This window comes from Egretta garzetta, unplaced genomic scaffold (assembly GCF_000687185.1).
Source record: "Egretta garzetta isolate BGI_Z169 unplaced genomic scaffold, ASM68718v1 scaffold997, whole genome shotgun sequence".
Classification (NCBI taxonomy): Eukaryota; Metazoa; Chordata; class Aves; order Pelecaniformes; family Ardeidae; genus Egretta; species Egretta garzetta.
This window is the reverse complement of record NW_009260336.1, coordinates 90,118-95,196: the sequence shown is the minus strand read 5'-3', so window position 1 is coordinate 95,196 and position 5,079 is coordinate 90,118. Positions and strand designations below refer to the sequence as shown.

The 5,079-nt window shown below is 52.5% G+C and overlaps 1 protein-coding gene across 1 annotated transcript in view; it reads right to left on the bottom strand.

The window, feature by feature from the left end:
• Positions 1 to 3,198: 3,198 nt before the first annotated feature.
• LOC104129643 (olfactory receptor 2D2-like) overlaps positions 3,199 to 5,079 on the bottom strand; it is a 26,468-nt gene continuing 24,587 nt past the window's right edge. Inside the window, exon 4 of the transcript XR_004842487.1 lies at positions 3,199 to 3,913. The gene's annotated coding sequence lies outside the window, so the exon portion shown is untranslated. The remainder of the gene's footprint in view (positions 3,914 to 5,079) is intronic.

The window sequence follows — 5,079 nt, the reverse complement described above, 5'->3', positions numbered from 1 at the left end:
ATAATTAAAAGAGAGGGAAGGAAATTAAAGTAGCCATAGAAGGAACACTTAAAGTGATGAGCTTTAGGGAAATAAAGGGAAAAAAGTTATGAAATAGGAACAGCAAACTAAAACGGAGACACAGAAAGAAAATTTTAGAAGCAAGGGCACTAAGGAAATAAATAATTAAAACATAAAGACAGAAAAGGGGATAAAGGAGACAAACTTTTAAAAGCGATGGTGATGAATAAGGAAAAAAAAATGACAGCGAAGTAAAGCAGAGACAAGGAAAGAAAATCTAAAAAGTGATTACACTAAGGAAAGAGAAGAAATAATTACAAATAAAGACAGCACATGGGGAGAAAGTAAGCACAGAAACAGTATTTAAAAAGTGATAGGCATTAGGGAAATAATAGAGAAAAATTATGCAGTAGCGATGACATATATGTGTCCAGATGTACAAAGGCAGGGTTTGGGCTGAGGCTGAGACGAGGTCTGAGCCTGAGGCAGGGCTAAAGCTGGGGCTGAGGTTGAGGCTGGGGGCAGGAGACAGAGAAACTTGTATTTCTGACCATCCCAGATGGCTCAAACTTGCTTCTGCAGCCAAAGCAACTCTCAGAGTTTCTTCTAATATCGGAGAGGGGTCACTCTGAAGGGAATGGAGGATTCCAGCAACATCCCAGCCAACATACACCCAACAAGCAGAGAGAGATTTAATGACTAATCCCTAAAATGTAATTTAATATATTTGGGGTTTAATTTAAAAATTTATTTGAAGGAGAAGACTTTTCATTTGCCTTTGGTGGACTTAACCTTGTGGATGGCAACTCTGATGTGGATGTAGATGAGAATGAGGAGGATGGTTAAGGCAATAAGCACAGGTGAAATGGGCCAGGCCAGCAATGATCAGAGCAGGAGAGCTTTGGGATGGGGGGGGCACAGGCAGAAATGCTTGATGTTGGAATTGCAGAAGGACAGGTGGAATATAGCTCCTGCAGGGGGGTTGGACTAGATGACCTCTAGGGGTCCCTTCCAACCCGAAACATTCTATGATTCTAAATAATGTCTGAATAGCTGTGTTCACACAGCTCATGAAGCAGAAGCCACCCACAAGGAGCACACAAAACCTCTTGGACATGACAGCGTAGAGCAAGGGGTTGCAGATGGTATAAACCAGCCATACGCCATCGTGGCCAAGAGGTAGCGCTCTCCTGTCACTGATGTAGAGCAGGAAGAAGAATGTCAAGCATTGGAACGGGCTGCCCAGGGAAGTGGTCGAGTCCCCATCCCTGGAGGTATTTAAAAGATGGGTAGACATGGTTCTTGGGGACCATGATTTAGTGGTGGGATGGCAGAGTTAGGGTAATGGTTGGACTTGATCTTAAAGGTCTTTTCCAACCTAAATGATTCTATTCTGTGATTCTGTGAAGAGCTGAGCTGTGCATGCTGTGTATGATATGATCTCTGTCTCATCCTCTATGGTCATCCTTGCGCTGGGTCTAAGTAGCTAGCATCTAAGAAGGAAAGGCTGCTGCTGAAGTATGTGGAGGTGTGGAGCCTGAAGTTGATCCAGATAAGCACAATGATCCCCAGGTTTTCCCCTAGGGGTATGTTCTTCCTAACTGTACTGAACTAAGACGTTTTGGTTTTGTTTTGGAATGGTTTCCCAAAATCATGTCCAGGGTGCTACTGGTTTTCAGTGCTCCTTGGTGAGGAAGGGCACAAACCAACCAAAAAAGAAAAACCCCACAGAATAAGACAAGAGAAGCATATACATAAGCAAGCATGAACAGCCTGCTGAAAATGTTAAGGTATCCTGGTTCGCAGCTGACAAATATTCTAATCTAACAATTTGAGATTGTCTGCCTGCTTTCCTGTCAGAGAAACCCTGTAATTTATTGAAGCTCACCACAGAAATAAAAAAATAGTTCATCAATAGAAAATAATGGTCACAAATGCCATAAATTGCATTTCTAAAGCCTCCTAGTATGCTGCAAGAAGTATCGAATCTTTGCTTGTTTTCCTTCTTAATGAGAACAGTCTTTGTTCTCTCAAATGCCATCTCCTCGTTTATTTATTTGTGGACAAACTAATGAAGGTCCCTCGATCTGGGTGTTTATGTGTCTAGCTGCTGTCTTGGTGCCCAGAGGCCTCTCTGCCAGCCCTGTATCCAGTCCTGCCCTGCAGGCTTTTGGGACTGAGCTGGGAGAGGTCAAGGGAAGAGGTGGCTTGGCACAAGGGAAGACCGGGACCCTCCTCTACCTCGGGTTCCCCATCACTTGGACAGGGAGCACGGTGTAGCCGTCTATCCAGCTCCACACAATGCTCCCCGGGAGCTGAGCCCATTGACTTTCCAGGCAAGTCCCAGTCATGGTTTAGCTTCTCTGCACGAAGGTGGTGCTCCAGGACCTCCTGGGTCTCCTCCGGCAGGAATGAGGCCTTGGGTGACCCTAAGTAGACGGGGCCGGAGCTGGAGGGCTGCAGCATGAGGGGCACTGTCCTGTGCGCTGATGACTTGTAGGACCACTGCACCGAGGTGGGGAACATTCCCAGGTGGATCTGCCTGTGCTTTCTCTGCATGTGAGCCTGCAGTCTCTTCCTCAAATCGTCTCCCAGCTCCAGCCTTGAGATGCGATGAGGATCCGCAACACCAAGTGGGTGGCCACCACCCCTGTCAGCTGTGTGCAAGTCCTTGTGGGGCTTCCTCCTGTGCCGGGGAAGGAGAATCCTCTGCATGCTGCGCCCCAGATGGCGCCTGCAGCCAAGTGAGGAAGGTGAGTTCCACCATTGGGCTGTCTGGGGGCTTCGTCGCACCGCACGTAGCTGCCGCCGCCGCTCCTGGGCAGTGTCTCTGCACTGCACACAGCTGAGGTTGTAGCACAGGAACCGGCCCAGGGACCTGCCATGGGCATCGAAGACCTCGGCCCCGCAGCCGGACGCTCGCGTCTTCTTGATGCAACACAGCCGGAGGATACAGCGCCCTGAGCAGAGCCCTCACAGCTGAGTGCAGTGCCGTGGAGAGGGACCCAGTTTTTGTGGGGCATGGGCACAGCCCAGCCCTGGGCAGCAGCTGGGGTACCGGGGATCATGGCTGGGGGGATCCCAGATGTGCCGGCACCACGCAGAGGCTGAGCATGCTGGGCCGTGGAGAGTGGAGCCATGCTGGGGTCAGGGAGCGGGGCAACCCTCACCCCTGGCAGTGGGAGGAGCGCACCAGCCCCATGGATATCCCCTCTTTGTTCCTCCTCCCAGCAGGACCCAGGGGGTAGGAAGAGGGACCCAGCAGGGACAGCTGGTCGTATGGGAGGGACGGGATGCCCCCCCAGGGCCCTGGGGTGGGCTTGTTCTATAGCAAACCCCAGGAAAACCACATCTTAAGGGTGTGACAGCAGCTCTGCTGCTGGGGGCTGTGAGTATGGTCAGCTGGGCACACTGGCCCCACCACATGGCCTCACCTGGGTACCGAGCTTCCGTCAGCCTCCTCCACCACCACCGGCTGCGAGGAGAGACCTGCAGGCACAGCAGCACTGGTTGAGTGACCGTGGCTGAGCCCCGGCACGTGCTGCGTGGGGGTCCCTGACAGCCCCAATTCCCCCCCTGAGGCCAGGGACCCTCACACAGAGCAGGGGCTCTGTCACTGGCCGGTCTCCCTGGGAAGGGCTCCCCAGGAGCCTCCCTCCTACCTGGTGCCGATTGCTGGAGACGCTGCACCGGCAGCGCTGGGTGGCCTGGGTGGCCCAGGTGGCCAGGAGCAGGAGGAAGATGCTGGCCCAGAGAAGGGGGAGCCAGCTGTGCTGGCTCAGCCCCATGGCGTCCAGCATGGTGGCGCTGGCATCAAGGGCACCAGAGCACGTGCAGCTGTTTTGTCCCCTGGGGACAGGGTGGGGACAGTGAGGTCATGGCCACTGTGAGGCTATCGGGTGTGTCAGAAGTGCTGCAGGGGGTGACAGCAGGGGATGAGTGATGCTCAGGAGAGGGATGGTGAGGAAGGGCAGTGCCAAAGCCCCCAGAGCAGTGCCGGGCAGGTGGGATGGAGGGCGGGCAGAGGTTGAGGCAGCCAGGACGGACCCAGAGTGGGGCCGGGAGCTTGCCTATCGCTGTTTTCTCTCTGCATCCCGCTCTCCTGCTTCCTCTTCATGCTTTCGTGCCTTATCCCTCTGTCCTGCTCCCCATTCATCTATTTTCTTCACCTCTGTCCCTTTCTCCCTATCCCACCATAGTTTTCCTTGTCCCTCTTTTGTCTTTCTGTCCCACTCCCCATCTGTATTTTTTCTTTCGCCATCTCTTTTTGCTTCTGCCCTTCACTGCCCTTTCTTCACCTCTGTCCCTCTGTCATTCTGCCTCCCTCCTTCTCTATCCTGCTCTCCATCTCTCTTCTTTATTTCTCAGACTGTCCTTCTCACTCTCTATCCCAGTGTCCTTCTCCCCATCTCCTTCTCTGTATCCCATTTCCCAGCTCCCTGTCCCTCAACTTCTTTATCCCTCTGCCCTCTTTCCTGTCTCTTTCTCTCTCCCTAGTGCTTCCTGATCTCTGCCTTGATCCCTGGCCTTTTTTTTTTCCTCATTCTCCCTCTGTCCGGTACCATATCCCATCCTTTCTCACTCTATGCCCCTACCCAGCCACAGTCCTTTTCCCCTCTTTCTCTTCTCTGTGTCCTGCTCCCTTTGCCTGATTTTGGCCATAGAATCATAGAATGTTTTGGGTTGGAAGGGACCCCCAGAGGTCACCCAGCCCAACCCCCCTGCAGGAGCAGGGACACCTTGAACCACATCAGGTTGCTCACAGCCCCATCCAACCTGGCCTGGAATGTTCCCAGGGATGGGGCCTCCACCACCTCCCTGGGCAACCCCTGCCAGGGTTTCACCACCCTCATGGTAAATAATTTCTTCCTCATATCTAGTCTAAACCTACCCTGGTTTAGTTTAAAACCATCCCCCCTTGTCCTGACACAGCTGGCCCTACTAAAAAGATTTTCCCCATCTTCCCTATAGGCCCCCTTTAGGTACTGAAAGGCCGCAATCAGGTCTCCCCACAGCCTTCTCTTCTCCAGGCTGAACAAGCCCAACTCTCTCAGCCTGTCCTCATAAGAGAGGTGCTCC